This window comes from Mercenaria mercenaria, chromosome 6 (assembly GCF_021730395.1).
Source record: "Mercenaria mercenaria strain notata chromosome 6, MADL_Memer_1, whole genome shotgun sequence".
In the NCBI taxonomy this organism is placed as follows: Eukaryota; Metazoa; Mollusca; class Bivalvia; order Venerida; family Veneridae; genus Mercenaria; species Mercenaria mercenaria.
The window spans coordinates 59,561,910-59,582,942 of record NC_069366.1 but is presented as its reverse complement, the minus strand read 5'-3'; the positions used below and the strand labels follow the sequence as shown (position 1 = coordinate 59,582,942).

Here is a 21,033-nt window from a genome sequence, read left to right as displayed (position 1 = left end):
TTGGAATGAGAAACGTGTTTTGAAGTGCGTATAAAGTCAACAAAATACAGAATTATGTTACACCACATGAATGGCCAGATCTTTGAATAAATATGAAAAATGATGTTAACACATATGTTGAGGATTTGGATCAAAGCATTTGTAGTAACATACCATATCAGTTTAATTAAATGTATATTATACTTCTTTTTTATTAAAATATTTTTATGATTTGACATTAACTCAAATACAGAATCTGTTTGACTGAATCTGTTCACGAGAGATAATGAAGTGTGCAGCACCCCTCAAAACCCCTTCCTCCCTCCACCCACCCCTGCACTACATACTTGCTTTAGAACTTGTAGCGGTAAAGGACAATAATTCGAAGACCCAGCGACCTTATACACCTGGACATAGAGCCCCTGTGATGAACTTTAACACCTGTTCATAGATATCTGTGATGCAACAGACAGACGTATCATATTATGTCTACGCCGTGATATATTTAAATATTCTTTCAGTTTCCTCGGTTATGATCTCTCTAGCATTGTAAATGCTTTATTGATACTAGAAATGTACCTGAAAAAATACCTACCTGAGGCAAAATGTGTAGTTATTTGAGACAAAAACTATAAGTCTGGAGTTATTGTTAAAGAAAATATTCTTTAAATGTTTGTAATGCTTTTATAAGCTTTTATACATAGATCCAAACATTATTCATTCGTTAATGCCAAACTCGTGTCCTCGCCACTCGTTGAAACATTGCTTTTGATGTTCACCCGGTTAAAGCTAATTTGACTTTTAAGGATAACATGGTGTAATAGCCATATCTTACATGAATATTACATGATATTTCATATCTTGTAACCGGATGGTAATATTTAAATGAAATTTGGTCACTTTAAAGACATTCAAAATTAAAAACGTTCCACCGAGAGAATTTTCGAATTTTATCATTTTTGGGGGAGATAATCGGTATTGAAGTTAACATTGATGCCTATGGGAAATATATAATTTCTTTGATTATGAGAATCTGAGCTTGAGTTTCGAGAAAATTTTGCTGTAGGAAGCTGCATTTTATGATTCTGATACAAATATCAAAAAGAAATCTAAAATTCCCCGTAGGGAAAAGGAGAAAATTATTTTTTTTCTAGTTTTCAGGGGAGATAACTCATGAAAAACCAAAATTTTCAGGGAAGGTAATGTAAAAGAAATTTTTGAGAACTTCTGTCACTATATAACTTGTCAATATGCACCTTATTTTTATCGTTTGACATTTTCAAAGCTTACATTATCAAGTTGTTTGTACGCTTTTGGTGAAATTGAGGCCTATTACGGGTAGTCATCCTTAAATTGACATGACGTCTGTAGTAATTTTAGCTGTAGACTAAAGTGTTTTGACAGAAACTATGTGGAACAAGTTAATGTTAGTGTAGATACCACTGATACAACAAAACAATTGATTGTACCTGATATCTTCATTTGTCTTACCGAAATCATTCCATTGCAAAGAGTCTCACACAGCGCATGTTCAGAAAAAATCATATCCCTGAAAAATTGCCCAAAAATGCTCACTTTGAAAATTTTGTTTCAAGACATATATGTGCGATTTGAAGGTTGTTGTTGTAGATTGTATTTGTTTGAAGTATTGTTACATTTCGCTGCCACACTATAAATTCAAAATTGCCAACGACGTTCACGACGTCATCTAAATATAACCGTCATTTTCGAACGTTGACGTTTGTAATATTAGCGCGACGTTTTGTTAATTGAGTAGTAATTGGGAGTTTGTAAATATGTAAAAGAAGGCGCGTTTTTTTAGATATTATAGTTTACTGAACTTTTTATCATTCTTTTAAGATACAAGTGCTTGATTCTCATTCAAAACATATGGTCAGAGTTAGTTTATACTTATTTTATTATAGCTCGATTGTGATGAAAGGTTCAAGCTTATTTGAACCACTTTTGACTCCGCTTCCTTGAAAAACTAATACTAACACTCCCCTTTATACAATCAGAGTTGAAAACAGCCAATATAAAATTTACATTATTATTGAAACATGTGTTTTACTTGATAGCAGTGATGTATATGTCGCCAGATATACAAACATACGTAACAATAAACAGGGAAGGGAATTTTTGCATTCCACATCTCGAGCAACGTTTTTTATAAAAAACGTTTATTTATTCCTCATGTTTAGTAAACGTCTTGATTTAATAATATGAAAACGGATGAATACGGATGAACGGAAGCTATACTCCGCATAATCAGTGATGTTTTCTTCATTGTTGTAAACATACAGTTTATGTATGTACATAGTTTTTCTGTCATGCCTTCAAATCTCATTCAATTGGTTGATACATGATGATAAAATTCTATGCCAGAACTGCTGATACAGGAACGGACGGCAGTGTCATTGACGCAACCGCAACATTGCCATAAAATTACGGTGTGAACCGCGAGTGAAAAGGAATTCGGTGCCCTAACATATGTAAAAACGTAAACAAATACGCTTGCAAAAGAAGTATGTTATCATGATTAGTTTTGGATTATAATGTGAAATTTAAAACATATATTTAAGGGACTCTTACTAAAGTAAAAATTGTGGCTTTACGTATGAAGGTTGCATACATTCATTTTATTTAAAAGTATGATTCAAATACATTCAAAAATAGAAGCAGTTTATCTATACATGTATCATAAAATTTGTTATGCTACAAAGCACAAAACAAAAGGCAAAAGTACACAGGTTGGGCAAATAAGTTCTCGTTTATAAAACATTTATTTTGGCCCTACCAAAACGAAAGATATATTTTTTTCTATTGCAACTTTGCGTATGTAGTAAACTAGGATTACCTAAAACGGGAAAGATAAATTATAAATACTGCAATACCCTGCATTGCTATGACTCTACAATGTAAATAATACTGCATACCTGTATGAAACTGTGCTTAAGCACTGTAATATATATACTGCAATACCCTGCATTGCATACTATACTCTAAGCATGTAACGAAATCTGCAATACCCTGCATGCATATATGCTCAGCCTGTAACGATAAATACTGCAATACCCTGCATTGCATACTAGTACTCTAAGCACTGTAACGATAAATACTGCAATACCCTGCATTGCATACTAGTACTCTAAGCACTGTAACGATAAATACTGCAATACCCTGCATTGCATACTAGTACTCTAAGCACTGTAACGATAAATACTGCAATACCCTGCATTGCATACTAGTACCCTGCATTGCATACTAGTACCCTAAACACTGTAACGATAAATACTGGAATACCCTGCATTACATACTAGTTAGTACTCTAAGCACTGTAATAAACTTCGCGTCAATTAAACTTAATTCGGTATTGTTATGATAAAAAGACGCTAAATTTGATTTTGCAGTCCGTGCCCGTGTTTACTGGCTCATATTAAACTTTTATGGAAATTGTGTCCTTAATTATTTTTTTCTGAATAAGATCGGGACCATGAAAGTGAATAGATTAATGATGTTGTTGATTCGCGCTCATGTAAATATCCAGACGGTGACAGTGTGTTTCTGTGGTACGAAATAGTAAACCTCGACGTATCTGTGGTAGTGAGCTTTTCCCCCCACAAACTGTGCACGAGAACAATGTTCAGCGCCGTCATTTGACCCTACGCCTCTGGCAAACAATGACTTATCCCCGTTTCCCTTCCTTTCAAGCATTTCCTCACCCCGTTAAGCAAATTGCTGTCTGGTTCACAGATGTTCACAAGAAAGCGAATTGACCCCTCCTTCAATGAGTTTTAGCCTATTTAATGGATGGTTGTTATTATGTTTATATGAAATGTAAGCGGTAATAGTAAATCTATGAACAAGATAAAAAAAAAATAACTTTTTCTCATTTTCGATGGTTTTTGATGATCAAAATTAAAAGTTAATTAAAAGCTTATCTTTGACATCCACATCACCCATGTATTTATTTTATTTGGTTACGATCTTGTGTTTCTGGTTACTACGTAGACTGGCTCCCGTCCCTAGGTTTGTTCTTATTTACATATATCAGCTTTCTTCATTTAGAGGGAAGTAACTCAAGAATTTTGTTTCTACATTGATATTTTTATTGCCCCTGGTTCCAAACATAGGTGTATGGTTCAGCCATCAGATAGAATTGTGCTTTCTTAGAGTCTTATAATTTCTAATAAAATGTGTCCTGCATTAATTGAAAAAAATAGCCATGCAGCCAGGGAGCCAGGCTAGTTATTACTGGGAAAGTATTCTACAACTTAGGCCTATAGACCGTAGCGGAGAATGCTGGATCTGTCCGTAGCGGAGGATGCTGGGACGTATTCATTGAGGTCCACACCACCCATGTATTTATTATATTTGGTAACAATCTTATGTTTCTGGTTATTATCTAAGCTGGCAGCGTGGAAAGTACTCAACGTTTTTACTCTTTTTTTTAAATTTATTTTCCTTGAATGTCATGCAAAGAACGGCGCCATATCTCTCTTGTAGCTGTAGGCTTTTGATTGCATTTGGCATCATGTATTTGACGTAATGCTCCGGTCAAAATTATTTTCAAAAGCTAAGAGTCTAATCTATAGTCGATGTGAAAAAAAAACTGTCAAAATATACATAATAAAAACTGTTAAACAAGGTGTCTTTTTCAACGGGTTACAAAATGTAGATATTTTAAAACGTTTTGGATTATGGTGCGGGTAAACACATTTCTAAACCATTAAGTACTCTGTCTATCTCGTTTTCGCCGGTACTGTTCATCCTGGGCTTATTGATCAGTCCCATGTTCCACGGAAAATAAATACTTTCGGTTCATTTATTATTATTAGTTTTCTCTACCAGTGAACTTTGAATAGTGCCTCGGTGCTGGAGCCTCGGTATGTGTACAAATGAACTGTGCCACATACTAGTATAGACTGTATGCTATCACAAGCGTCCAAAGGCTTATTTTATTAGACAATATACATTTTAAAACCGCCTGCCCTATATATGTGTCGCTTTTTTAATCATTGCGCAAACTAACAACCAAATTTATCAAAATTTGATATATATTTTGATACACAACGAGTAACTGTGTGTGTGTTGGAAATGATTTCTTATTTTTATGTGGTGTTAGAAAATTATTGAAATATTTTGTTTGCCTACATTTCAAAGTTTATTTCCCCATCATTTATACTCTATTCATGATTGAAATGTAACTTTAATGTAGTGGTCGGCGGAACTCAAACAGAAACTGTACGTAAGAACTCATTTATTATCTGCTAAAACTGCCATTCCTTATTCAACGAGAGTTTTTTCGATATTTCGAAGTGCGATATCTATAAGTTAAAGAAGAGCGAATTTCGGGGAAAGAGAAGTTGTTAATAACCGATATTTCGATATGCTATTACCTGTTTTGCTGTATACTGCCCCCACCCCCCTCTCACCCCTCCCCATATTGTCAGAGACCGTACGCGCTGTTCATAGGGTGCAGGCTGAACTTTGGAAACATAAACGTGGAATTAATGGTTCAGGTGGTACCGTATAAACATACATATTTTTATGTCATCAACTTAATATCAATTTGTTACTCTTGTTCGTCTTTGTCACAATTTCTATCATCATGTTAATTGTGAACATGAACGTCAAATAAACGTAGGCTTGGCATAATGTTCTGGCATATGTTTTGGGCCACTCTCATCAGCAGCATTGATGTTACTGTTTCGTTCCGGCGGAAAACACTTCCATCCATATGTTCATCATTTTGAAAAATGTTACGCTGATAATATTATACATGTACAGGTGTGTAACGTCTTTCCACGTACATTTCAATTATCATAAATGTTCCTTTTTCCAAATACTGTCGTCGTATGGAACAAGCTCTGATCTGAAATTGTTCTGCCCACGCTTCAATATTTCAAGCAGGCAGTAAACCAACGTACATGTAGTTTGTTGTAACAAAGTGTATTATTAACCTAATATTACTGGATGGAAAAAATATGAAATAACTAACATACAAGTAAAATGCTTTAAGACAGCAAATGAAACGTTCACACATGTGTTATACAATTGTAGGGTAGAAAACATACCATAGTTATACAAACTTCACCGTCTATATTCAATGAAGGCACAAATCCCATTCAGAACTAAGGACAAATAAATTGTTTCGTACAATATATATCATACAAATTACATACGTTAACCATTATGCATTTCACTCAAGACAGTATGAACAAGGGCTCAATGTGCCAAAAATTCCGTTTTCACGCAATTTTTATAGGTATACAGTATCAGATAAAACTACATAGACAAGTTCAATTATCAACGTAATTGAATATTTACGGCGCGAAATTTCACGTAGTCGACGTCACGGCGGAAATGACGTTAATAATTGTGCAAAATAACAACTATTTAAATTTCATCTAATCTTCTTTTTAGCAATAAAATACTGAAATAAACGTTCCACATCGATCCAAAATTGAGCGGGTTTCGAGCCACAAAATTGGCCCTCTGGCAGTTTTAGAACATTAGTCGGGCCACAAAAGTGGCCCTCTGGCAGTCTTAGGGTTAATGAAATGTGTTTATTGTGAACGAACAGCATAAATTCGATATATCCTCCTCCCCACATAATTATAATTTTGGTGAATATTTAATGCCAATAATCTGTAGACGCTTACAAACTATTTTGCAATATCTATACTCGTACTAAAAAAACGGAATAAAATGTCTTAGTTTCCAGTGAAGATTTTTCACAATTCATTTTCTTGTTGACCGCGCGTGTTTAATATACCCGAATTTTGAATTTCTGTTGCATCCTCTGAAATCTGTTTTTCGTTTTCTTGAGTAGTTTTCAGCATGAACGCTCAAAGGTTACTGCACAGTAAATTGTGATTGATTATGTTTCAGCCTGAACATAAGTATATCTCACACTACGAATGCTGACATCGTAATGGTCCTGTCGTTTAGACAGTGAGAAAAAAAGATTACGAATAGTTTATATTCCGCATGGTAATTTATAATATCACGTAAACACGGAAGCATTTTGATATAGTAGTCGGTCGTGATTGGCAGGCCATCTCTTGAGACAGTAGGTTACAGACAGCGCTAATTTAGTTCTACTATTTTAAGGGGAAATTGCGCACAACAGTGTGGCTTAATTATATACCTAAAAACTATTATATACCTAAATTAGTATTGTTCCTCTTCTTCTTAGAAAATTAAACTGTTTCTTTTCCTAAATTCGGTGTCAGTTTAATTGAACTCAATTGATTAGAAGGACAGGAATAATTTTTATCTCGTATCTTTAAATTAGCGATCGAATTATTGAATACTGGTTCCCTAAAATACTTGCTAATTAAACAGTGTGTCTGAAAATCCGCATTTAAGCAGAAATACACACAGAAATTAGATGAAACGCTTGTGATGGAAAAATCAGTTAAATCTTCCGACTGATTAATTGACATAATCTGAAAAGCCAACCGATGCAATAGTCGCAAATCTAAACCTTAGTTTTGGCTTCAAACATACAAAATGCACGCTTATATCATTGTTATTGCTGAAGTACCTAGAAACTGAACGAAAATAAATAAAACAGAAAATAGAATTTTAATCTGATCAGGTTTTTATGACCAGGGCTAGTTTCGAAAAGGATGAAAGTATACATGGAAAACAACTTTTGGGAATAATCTGAAAAAATTATTAATATAAACTCAACCAACCAGTAGACATTTTGAAACAGAATAAAAAAGTAAGTAAGTTCGATGATGTTCTTTGCTTTGTTCTTTAAAACCAAAACGCTTGCCAATACCTGAGCGCAGTTTTCGTACTCGGATGGACATGTATTGCCTCCAGTTCAATTTGTTTTGTTTGTTGGATTTAACGTGGCACCGACATGTCTTACACCATCAATGTATTCATCCTTAACATAAATGCGTGCACTTTTCCATGATAAGAAAATTGATACTCTGTGTTAACAGTGTCACTTTGGGAATTGTAGCCACGCCCATTCAGCATTTGTTAAGCAAAGGAGGGACTAAGGTCAGGTGAATATGGAGGTTGCGGTAATTGCCTGACCTACTGGTCCTGTAAGTACTGTTGTACAACACAGCTTTTGTGTGCAGATGCATGGTCATGAATAAGGCAGATGCCCCGTAAACCAGTTTGTGGGCGAGATTTAACGTAATATTTTCTAATTGATTTAAGAATGTTGTCCCTGTAAAGCTTTATAGTAATAGATCTAACGGGTGAACGGAATATTCGAAAAACAGGGCGTTTGGAATTGAAGTAAACTGTTTAAAATAACTCGTTTGCAAGTTCTTTTGCGATAACAGGTCGTTCTTGTCCTTTCATAAGCCGCCGTTTGATGTTACACCCGCGTTTGTGGTTCGATATGATACACACATGTCTCCTCCCGTGTGAGAAGTTTATTAAACCTTTTATTTGCATTTTCATAAATATTTAGAAGTTCTTTGCCAAATTGTACCCTTTGCGCTTTGGTCTAAAGATGGCGTTCTTTACCTTTCATACACCTTCGATGATTCCAGGTATTTAGTCAGAATTCCACGAATACACACCGATGAAATGCCCACTGATGCAAATGTTTAGGAAACTGTGCCTTCTGCTACAATAACTGATACAGCAGCAATGTTATGAGATGATACTGACGTTTTAGGGCGCCCTACACGAGGTACATCTTGGTCTCTAGATTATCCCTTATCAAATACCCTTACCCACCTATATACATTGGCCTAAAATGGATGAAATCACCTGGAAACAGTTTTAGATTCTTGTAGAATCTGCTTTGGTGGTATATTCTGAGAACAACACATCTTTATGTAGGACATAATTTCCTTTCTACCTGGAGTCTCCGTGCTTACTCTAAAATAGTACCAGTCCGAACTCAGCTACAACAAACCAACTAACTTTCAGTAATCATGGCTATTGCTAACCCACAGAGGTGTTCGAAAACATGCAAAATTTGTGGTTGTGCCTGTTATAATTTCTATAGAAATGAGTGTGTCTCAAATGTTCTTAATTTCCAACGTTTATTTGATACGTTTCTGTATTACGTTTTAAAATTGTTAACCTTGTAACTCTGTTTATTAGCCGCGTATTATGGGAATGAGTAGAAAAAAAATTGTCTTGGTAATAACTTCTAGCAAATGTCAGGTAAATACACGAGCAAATAATTCACAGGTTAATATAACTCAAACAAATCTTATCAATTCTTATGACATAAAACATGAAGAAAATAGTTTGAAAAAAATCAGATAAAAATCTGTTAGAATCTAAGAAATAAAAACAATAAAAATAAAATCCGTCTGTTTTATTTCAAAGCTTAGCTTTATCAAGCGTCCATCAGAAAAGGTATGCCGCATTTTTCTTCGATGATTGACAGTTATATTAAATGTGTTTGCCTAACGTTTTCTTGCACTGTAATGTTTTGTGTTTTGTTCCTTCATGAATAACGCAGGGTTGCTTCCGCAACAAATCTGTGAATTTATCAGATCATTTATGTCTCTTAGACCATTTAGAAAATTTTATGTGCCACAGTAAAACAAGCTTTTTATTTAGTAAACACGGAAGATGTTATCAGTTATTTGCAGGCGCTCTCCTACAGTCGTCGTCGAGTGTCGCATTCTAAGGAATATCGATGTAAATAAAAATCTTATGGATAACCACTGCCGTAAAGATTATCAGACTGATTAGACTGCATGATATTAAAAAAAACGTGATAATTTATTTGATTGGTGTAAACAGTTTCGACAGGGAGTAAAATCTTTAGTATTTACAGGTTGGAAAATCGAATTAGCAAGTAAGTTTTGCATTGCTGCATTGTTTTGGGTGGGAATAGAAAGCACGTTTGAAGTAGTTCCAATGAATACTATGAAGAATTATTTTAATCATTTTACACGACTTAAGGTAGATTGTATATGTTAAACATATGAATGTAGTTACAAGTAGTTTAGTTACCTGGATTGTGAAATTTATGCCAAAGAGTTCGTGTAAGTAGGCATTCTATTTTCTTTAGGAAACGAAGAAGACAGCCAATAAACAAACCGGTAGCAGAATAAGTGTTTGCATGTCAGTACAGTGAATAAGATGAATGATATTTAATTAAATTTCGCATTAAAAGTTATTTTAAGAAATTAGGAAGTTAATCATGAAAAAAATAGGAAATATGTTACACATGCATTTTCACTTTAAAGGTTAAAATGGAAATTGAAATGGGTGATGAAATAACGAAGCAATACATGACAGTTGCCTTTCAAGATGTTTATCTCTTAGCATACTAGCGGAAATTGTATCTGCCTTTGCGTGCATCCGTGCAGTCTGATCATGATCTGCACTGTTCGTTGTTCAGTCAGTAAATCTTCTATGAATACCCCTATGAACTATAAATGGTAATGTCCAAATTAATTGAAGGATAGATTAATCCATTTTAGAAATTTAGCAGGGTAGGAGTTATAAATGAAGTCCGCTATTATTTACTTTTAAGATATGAAACAAACATGATCAAATTTAGCAAACTTCTATTTGGCAAAGAGAATTGTTGCTGGTTTTAACCACAATATTAAGCTGTAGGAAAGTGTCAGATATGATAAACAACATTAAAACAAAATATATGATTGGTATAGGATAAGCAACACCTATGTTTTGGGCTTTAACTTTTTTTCATAACAACAGCTTTACATGAATAATGAAAATCATGTAAAGTATGCCCCAACATGTAATGATACAAATTTCTGCATATTTTTCGCAAAGTTGAAAATTTGAATAAAGTGTCGATATGCATGGCTGTTATGTATTAGTAAAACAGAATTCTAACATGACTCCATGATTTCCAGTTTAACAACGAAGGAAATCAAGTTCTGTATATTTAACAAATAATCAAGGCCTTCGAGTTGTTTATCGTCTGATTTACCACGGTACAGAGTTCAGATGCGTAAGAATTGAACCACGAGGGCGAAGTGGTTAAATACTGAAGCATCTGAACGATGAACCGTGGTTAGGTAGACGATAAATAGCAAGAAGGCCTTGATTGTTTTCATTCTGACATGCTCATTGATATATTTTAATAGATATTATACTGGATTTCGTTTACGCGAGGAGTAATATATCGGACGTCATGCGGCAATATGACGTCATATTTGACGTCATAAGGCTCTCTTACCGGTCCGCGCGGCAACCGTTGTTTATCGCAGAATATATAGAGCTTGATATTCTTCTTTGTTTAACTGGAAATCAAATCGAGCCATGTTAGAATCTACGATAAACAACGGTTGACGCGCGGACCGGTAAGAGAGTATTATGACGTCAATTATGACGTCAAATTGCTGCATTACGTCCGATATATTACTCCTCGGGTAAATAAAGTCCAGCATAATATTTATTAAAATATTTCAATGAGCGTATAAGAACGAAAATAATCAAGGCCTTCTTATGCTTTATCGTCTAATTTACGACGGTTCATCGTTCAGATGCTTCAGTATTTATCCACTCGGGCTAACGCCCTCGTGGTTCAATTCCTACGCATCTGAACTCTTAACCGTGGTAAATCAGACGATAAACCACTCGAAGGCCTTGATTGTTTGTTAAACATTCAATGAAACGCCAACAAAATTAATATTTGAGATATTCTTGACGGTTTCTTAAGAAAAATGAAAACGCAATTAATATTATAACGTAATATTTATTTTAAATATATAAAGTTTCAACAATTGTTATCTATTATAATTTACTGTTGCTTTGGAAAAAATTAATATCATCTTTCAGGCTATCACTTCAAACAAAATGAATAATACTAATTTTAGCATTTAGTACAATGTCATCTTTATCCCACCACATATCAAGATGATTTATACCTTGTTATGATCGGATTTTATTGTTTCACCTTTCTTCTTCTCTTTTTTTTTTTTTTTTTTTTTTTTGTTTTACCTTTTCTTTTTGCTGTCATTAACGACACCTCAAATTAATCTTTTACGGATTAAGCTGTTTTTGGGGTCACAAAATGCGACATTGATCTAGATGCAACCGAAATTCAAGTATCCAATTTAGTTAATTAACTCTGCATTGCTGTCTATTCTTGCAGCTTTTGCGTTCTTCGCAAAATTATTTTCATTGTCATTTGCTAAAGAATCATATATTACCAGTGTAAGAGCAAATGCTTTTAGTCTAGCGAACCATTTAATCCTTTTAAGAGTTTGTTATAATTGAGCCGTGCCATGAGAAAATCAACATAGTGGGTTTGCGACCAGCATGGATCCAGACCAGCCTGCGCATCCGCGCAGTCTGGTCAGGATCCATGCTGTTCGCTAATGGTTTCTCTAATTGCAGTAGGCTTTAAAAGCGAACAGCATGGATCCTGACCAGACTGCGCGGATGCGCAGGCTGGTCTGGATCCATGCTGGTCGCACACCCACTATGTTGGTTTTCCCATGGCACGGCTCATATATCATGTTCCATAGTATTATACAGCCTTGTAAATTATGATACCGTTATATTTTGAGAAACTAACGTCTAAATTGGCTGAGTTACAAGTTAAATTTCCACACTGAGTGTCTGATACTGCATTCTCAGACAGTTGAATAATGCCTTTAGATAATTAAACAGATAAGATTGCTATAAATAGAATAAGAACAGTCATTTTTTTTCCAGATGTAAACAATGCTGAGGGCGTCGCAATGGGTTTGTAGTATTAGTGTAGAATTGACAGTGTAACTGTTTCGGAAACGTATTTAAAACGAATGCAATAGAAGAATTGACTGACAATAAATATTTTACATTTTAAGAGACTTAAATTAACCAATTGATATAAACGGAAAAAAATTACTGGCATATATTTTGTTTTAACATATCAAATTTCGACAATATATGGTGATTCCCTTACTATTTTTAGGTATTTCCATTAAATAAAAAGCATGCGTAAAATGTACTCAAATTTCTTTAAATGCTTCATTATCGAATCATTTGCTTACGAGCATCGATTACCAAAGTTAAAATCATATAAGAAAGCAGTCAGGGAGGTGGCCGTATCTGCCACTGCCACTGGTTGCGGTAGTGTTAGCAAGTTATTTTTCTGTGTCGTCGTCTCTATAATGTTTCATTACATTAATTAGTCGAAAACGATTATACAGAAAGAAGAAAATTACGTATCGAAATTAAAGACCAGTTGGGGTCTATTTAAGGTAGAATTATGGATGAAAGTTCTGTTTCATCAGGAAATAATCTTTTTCACAACTTTTGCTCTTGAATTAAGAAACATGTCCAAAAAACTTTTACAAACGCTGCAATCACCTGTAAATTACCCACATATTACAAAGTAACTGAACACTGTTTGCAGCTGCTAAAAGTTGTTTTTATCCAATTTGTCCAATATTATCTTTCATAAAGTAAATATCAACAGGCAGAAAAAAATCCGTCTTGTACATTTCGTATTGTATGTTGCCGGATTTACTTTAATATGCATCACAAAAACTCATTTCTATTTTAAAGGCACTCGCTACAGTTTTTCCGGACGGGTCGATATTTACCCCAACACCGTGCCAATTTGGTTTCGATGTAGCTCACTTCAGTACTGGTGCGGTCTTCTGCGCATGCCCGGAAGTGATCATCTAATGTCGCGTACGGCAAAAATTCGCAAATTATAGTATGTTCGCATGCATTTGATGTACAAAATGTATAATATACTGACTAAAGGTAAGGCTAAGTATCACCATGGTTACCAAATATATACATTTAAGGTACTTTTAGTTCAAACTGATTCAATCCGACATATACTGGAGTCTGTTATTTATACCAGCGCTCAAACTCTGCATTGAGTCACAGCTGTTTCTAATCCCGTACCGTACATTCGTAAACTATAGGTTTTGTTAAAAAAATGGACGGAAACTTTCGTCGTTCTATGCCATCAAAATGCTTCGGAAACACCTTAAAATCCGCTTATTAAGAAATCTGCCGTTTGATAATTATATATATATATTTCTAAGCCATTTTCTCAAACACTGAATGAGTATTTCGTGCCAACCTGCGTTGTATAAATACCCGCCACACCCCACCTCGTTGAAATTTGATTTAAGCGAAATCTAATATGGTGACCTATCAATTTTCTTTTTGTTATAGATTAGGTAGACATAACCAAAGGTATGTGCAGAGTTTGATTAAATTCTATTATGTGAAACCCGATAAAATAGCAGAAGTACCAACTTAAAATTGACAAAAATATGCAAAAATAGCCCGTGGGTCTGCTGAACAAGTATTCCTTTCTTTACAAAATCAGTTCTTTTGATTTCTCTGAGCATGTTTCAAATAGATATATTGTTTTCCGTTATAAAAATGCTTAGATAATCAAATTTATGCAAATTTTTGTACTTAACTGAAATATATTTTAGGACTACAGAAATTTTGAAAAATGTTTAAAATAGCACCATATCTAGGGGCAAATTAAATTGAAACAAAGCTGGTGACCTAGTATTTTTATTTCATTTTTCAACACATCATAACATGATCTTTTAATACAAAACATTTCATCAAAATCTGTTATTTAGAAAAATATTACGAAACTGTAGCGAGCGTCCTTAACATCGACAGACATTGAGGATTTCGTTCGATATCAAAACAACATACAAAAAATGGAGGAATATGATAAAAGGGTCATTACAATAGTAGCTAGATCTGGGATTTTGTATTCGGTTCTCGTAGATTGTGAAAAGAAGGATGCATGCGCGCCTCCTGAGATCCTATCTGGCAGCATCCACTCTAGCCGAGATCAAGCTACTATTATAATAACCGTATTATACAGTGCTATTTGTACGAGTATAAAAAAAGCATTATCCAACTGTCGTTTAGCAACATCAGTGACGAACAAAGCCAGCCACTCAAGAATTCAAGAGCATCGAATACATCTGATAAAAGCTCGTTTTACAGAACAGCAAAAACACATAATTACTCAATATGTATAGCCATGTTAAAATAACATAGGCTTCACAGAAAGCTTTATAAAAATTATACTAAAGAACATGATACATAACACAACTATTTTAAAGAACTGAATGGTCTGATTAATTAAAAATGTTCTTGTAGTACAGCGGTCATAGGTTATTCACGATATAAAAATGAGATTGTTTAGGAATATCACGAAATTAATTAAAGAAAAATGCTTTCATCAATAGTAATATATAGATAATACTGTAGCACACTTTAACTTAAGTAATTAGTATAATGGAATATAGATTACGTGGAAAGTTCAAATCAAGGTGATTGACCAGCGTACTTTATTTGACCTTACTTAATCCCGTTTTATTTTCTTTGGCACTTTATAAAATGTGTGTATCTTTAAGTTGCGCAGCCCAAGTCAATGCAAAAAAAAGAGAAATAGTAAAGATATTTGTACTTATGTCTTAAACGCCTGTAAAAGTTAAACACATCCCAAATTTCTGTACTACCAACTAAATGAGAGCAACAGTATGTTCACGAAAACTATTCATGGGAGCTTTCACGTATCATGAGCAGTCCCAAATAAAATGATTACGTGATATACCCAATACTAGCAGATAATCTTCCTCCAAACAGAAAATACAAGATTCGAATATAAGTATTAGTATTAACTACACTTAATTAATTTTGAAAATGAAACAGATACAGTTCCCTGAAAAGACCATGTAAACAGCGGATAAATGGGGAAAATCCAAATAACATGCCAGATTCAGTTTCTAGATCGTTGTATTATGAATTAGGCTCATTAATATTCATGGAAAAACATATAGTCCGTTTCATAAGAAGGCGAGTAATCCGACTATTTTTGAACAAAATATAAGCGTCGAAGCTAAGTTTTCTTTAAGCAGAGATGCTGTAACTGTTCTATGAGGACGCTTATATTTTTACTGTAATGTGGAATTAAAGTGTTTTCTTCGCTCTATAATTAATAGAGGCAGTCGTAGTAATTACACGCTATAGCGTGTGTGTATCATTGAAAGTTCTATGTGCACCGCTGTATGAACAACCTCTGCGGATGTCTCTTTTTCTGTTGTTTTTTTTGTACTTGTAGCATTGTGTAAATGTTGAGTTCTGCTCAACACGGGGCTAGAGGGCAAGGACGTCCACTACCCTCCATGAACAGGCTCAATCAAACCGAGCCTGCAACATTTTCGTGCGACCTGTGGAGTTTCCACTTTGTCTATTGTACTGGTATTAGTACATTGTAGGTCTAGCTTTCTGTGAATGTTACCTAGCCAAATTATCCTTTTCAAAATATGTTGATTTAGTTCGGTAGAAAATAATACCTTCATTAACTAGAGATTTCAAAACATTATCAGAGTAAACAGAATGGTTATTTTTGAATGAAGCAGAAATTCCCGGGTGTATACAATGACGTAGATATTTGAATTCAATGACGAGCGTTCTAAAGTAGCAAGCGCTTATGTACGCAGATTTACGTGCGCGAAATCAGACACACGAACCTCTGGGCGTGAAGGAACGTAACATATAAATAATTATGCAAATATGTTTGTGATTTCAATTTGAGTAAGTAACATTTTCATGATGTAAGTCAAGTTCCGCAGACATCTTGCCAAAATATGAAACAATACATTATCCTTCAATTATTGCTTTTTCTAAATTTTTAAATTGTCACTGCTGTATAACGTATAGTTGACTGATCTTGTGAGGTCTTTATGTGTTAGTGATAGGAAAAAGTAAGGTAGAAATAGAAAACCTTGCAAATACATTGTAAAATCAAGACGTTCATTTAGCTTCAAGTTGGTAGAAAAATGGCACAAATATTTTACTATATGTTGCATTGCCGCTTAGATCAGCGTTTTATCTTTCCGCTTTTATTAATAGTTTACCCTCCATTTGATGTACAAATACGATACTCAAAAGCTAACACTGCCTTTTAGGCAGTCGCCAATAATAAATCTTAATTTAGCATTTAATGACTTGATCAAAATTGGGACACGGTAATTTGTATTATTTTTATTATTCAAGCTACATTAAAGGTCATATAGCTTCTGGCGTCTTTTTCATGTCATTTTCCCTGTTTGAAAAATATAATGTAGATTCAAACCACTGTTAATATATAATATTTTTTCTTGGTAATAGTCTAGACGCTTCATCAGCAGTGACTTTAAATTACTATTCCCGTACTGATGTTCCGAACCTCGCTTGACGATGTGAAGAAGCCGTTCAGACACCTGAAGCTTAAACAGTGCTCGTAGGTCTTCGTCCGTCCTGAAAAGCTGTGAAAAAGTCGCCTTAGAACATGTATTGCGTCGATTTTCCTCATAACCTGATAAACAATTATGATAATTACCCCCGTCAGGATGGGCAATGTCTGTTTCAAATTACCTGCTCATATATCAATGACTGTATTGATTATAACATCTCAAAATAAACCACATTACAATATTAAGAGTTGCTTGTAAATACAATGATGGTAACAAAATCAGTTAGTTAAGTTTCTCTGCATTGGAAGTTAAACACGTTTCACGTGCCACAAGCTTAAAACTATGTGATCTATAATGCATTTTCTATACAGAGAGTACCTGTAACAGCGAGTCGTTATTTTCTTTTATTCAGTTTACTTACACCCAACAATATGATTGATGGTTACGATTAGAAAGAAAGACAAATCCTACAGCGTTCTTAGTGCAATATGTACATTCTATGCCAAACTGGAAGGGTATGAACATTTTGAAACATTTCATATCAATAGCTGCAGTAATGATTTGGTCCATGCTGGAATTATGTTCTCTATAGATTTGCTGTTGCCAAAATTTAGTCTGTGTTAGCCAACATTAAATCGCCCTATTGTAGAGAGAAAATCTAAGGGGAACAACTCTGAATTGACCAATAAAATAAATCTACAAAAAAAGGGGCCAAAATGAAAGAGAAACTAAATAGGTCCTTTTCCCAACAATTTATCAGGTAGACCAAATATGACCTACATTTGTTTAAAACTCTTTGTATTGGATATACAACATGTACACTTTTCTCATGGCTTACACTGACAATGATTATTTTACAAATTATGCAGAGACCCTGCTAGAAAGTTTAGAAGTGCATAAAATTAAAGCAAAATAATATGTAAATTCATTTCAAGAATTTTTACGACATTAAGAAGCGTCACCTCAGATATCTAAGTTTAGGCTTTTTAGCTAAAGTTAATTTTTGTTCTCAATGATAATAACTTTGTTTACACGAAATTTGATATATTCAAATGTAAAATGTATATAAAATATTGAGTAATTACAAGAGTTAAATTGGTATCACGTATGTGTAACAATATCTATAGATATACTGTTGTTACATTTATCATTTCAGTTAATCATTTTGATAACTTAATGTTTTGATTTCATTAGTATTTCTTATGCTTTTCTCATCTAAAAGAATTTTGAAGCCTTTTGTTCAGGAACCAGTTTTAAAAGTACCTGTAACACAAATGGATTGGTAATGATGCATTACAATGTCTGTGTAATTATGTATTTGTAAGCAAATCTACAGTCTCTGGACCTAACTATAGCTTAACACTACCATTGCTTTTCGTACAATTTTTTATCGATTTTAAGAGAAATATAAATTATATTATTTTACAAGATTAACTATTGTCAAAGTACTGATAACTCTAGACACACGGTAATCCTAGTGTTAGCTTTGTTCCACTGTTGTAGCAGGTTTCAGTCTTTTGTAAAGGATCCTAGTCATATTTAACATGAGAAGAAAAAAAACATTTATTTTATGCTCACATACAGAAGCATGGCATTTGTTTATTTAAAATTAACGGCACACTGCTACAAAACATTTCTTTTCTGATAGTGTATATTTTTTTCTCAGCATTAAAAAGGGAAACTGGCCTCTTCTCTCATACCATCGTGGCAATTAATTTCATCAGGAATGAGGTGCCGAGGGTGATTAATATAAGTTGTAGAACTTCCTTCACAATCGATCTAATACAAATTATGTAAAAAAAATTGCTTTAAATTAATTTGGTGACCCTAATCAAGGTCTTCAAGGTCTGACGAGAATATTGTCATGATACTTTTAGACATTTATAAATGACATTACCCACAACATCTTGTCACCTAACTTCAACAATTTTCAAGTCTACTGTTACTAAAATGCATGTTCTTCGTTTGTTTTATTCCCATCTCTCAGGTACATTTCTCAACGTTTGTGAATGAAACCCCCCTTATGCTACAGTAATGTCGTGGAGTATCCATCAGTGTTATATATCGCTTTTTTTAGAATAAACTAAAATATTTTCAATGAGCACAGCTATTAACAAGTTTCTTTCAAAGTTTTTTTTTAATTAAAGCAAGACTTATTACATGTGTCACATACATTACATGTCTTTATTACCGTTGTGAGAGACTAGAATAATTGGTTTGCCAGAACCGTAAAAGCTTTGAAATCCTCATTAGGAAAACTGATTTATTTTGAGATGTAATGAACACGCATTACGTAGTCAGTCGCTGATATATGGACAAGTATGGTTTAAAGCACACGTAGCTTCAGAAGTAGGAACGTATAAGATAAATTGCATTTCCTTTATAAAGTCGGAATCCACCATATTTTATTGACAGAAAACATAATTTAAACAAGAAACAGTTAACAATTTAAATGGTTCTCTTTTGATTTGTCACAAAGATCTCATAGGTGTGCAATTTTGTTTCGTATATTCTACGACGAATATTGGCAGCAGTGGTCTGGAAGACAATTCTCTACCTAGAACACTTAATCGTTCGGCTAATCACAACCTGTAAATTGATAAATGTTGGTCATGATTTGAACAGGTTTTTATTATATTTATTAAAGTTACTCATCATACTTATTTTAAAATAAATAAATATTCTTGCTAAATGTACTGAGCGAAACGTAGCTTTAAAATTGTAAACAGCGTCATTAAAGATAAATGCTTTTTCTAATATTTCACTCAGTATTGCACAGTCAGCAGAGTGAATAAATTTGACACTTTCTTCCAGTCAGGCAGAGTGTTGCATAAATCTTTCATTTTGATAAATTATATATCATGCGTTATCAAGTACTTAAGTCACGTGACATGGGTCGGTCCAGGTCACGAATTCATTCTTACTACGGCATTCGCCGAAAAAGGACTTGAAGTCATACAATTCTAAATGTTCTTATGCGCAAAAACATGTTCGTCGCACGTTTGCATTTGTTAGTATGATTTCAGTGTTATAATATTATGGGGTTCTTTTCGTATGCCATTTTTTGGAAAACCTGACGTATTATGTGCATGTGTCCGGCAGACCATCTATCCGTCATATTTTGTGTTTGGAGCATACTTCAATAACTATTTAAGGTTTTGACGTTAAACTTGGCATATAAATAGGTGACTATGAAATGATATGCAAAGGTGGTCGATATGTCAAAGGTCAAAGTCACAAATGAAGCTCTAAGGTCAAATTCCTCCCACATTTTTCGTAACTCAGTAACCATTGTTGGGTTTATCGTCGCACCGACACATTTATATGTCATATAGCGTATATCATTATATTATAAAGTAGAACCGCTGACTGGATGATCTCCTCAAATGGAGAATTCTACACTCCGGGTGCAGTTTAGGGGCAAGTGATTTGATATCAGCGACCTTAACCACTTGGCCATGGGGATGATTTGAGAAATGCAACAATTCACATTACTCCACCCATATCTTTCAACCCTTACCCCGCAAGAAAACACCAAAACCAAGTAGTCTTTAGTGCTTTAGTATACATCGCCGCCGCAGTACAATCCCCAACACCCACCCACCCTAGCATAAAAGCCCCACTTAAACAAATCTTTACATTTTCTCTCCCTCCCTCTCCCTCTGATTTAGAACCAAAGGCGTGCATTATTCCGCTTTGCGGTGCTCTTGTATCTTTGTATGTGTGTGTGTGTGTTTGAAAGGGATGGGTCAGAGATTTTGTGAGATGTGCGGCAGATTTAGTCACCTCTAATGAACCGATTTAATCAAACCGAGTCTGCTTTTATTTTGCAAAGTCGAAGTTAAAGCTTTGATATTATCTATTTGTGTGGAGAATTTTGTCGATAGCCAACAGCGTTGTTTTA

General features: G+C 34.2%; 1 protein-coding gene across 2 annotated transcripts in view; it reads left to right on the top strand.

Annotated features, from left to right (window-relative positions):
* LOC123548775 (metabotropic glutamate receptor 3-like) overlaps positions 1-21,033 on the top strand; it is a 66,839-nt gene that overhangs the window by 32,553 nt on the left and 13,253 nt on the right. The window contains exon 1 of one of the 2 annotated variants that reach the window (XM_045336309.2): positions 9,526-9,781. The exons of the other annotated variant lie outside the window; for it this stretch is intronic. The gene's annotated coding sequence lies outside the window, so the exon portion shown is untranslated. Of the gene's footprint in view, positions 1-9,525; positions 9,782-21,033 lie in introns of those variants that run through there. 2 annotated transcript variants of the gene reach the window in all.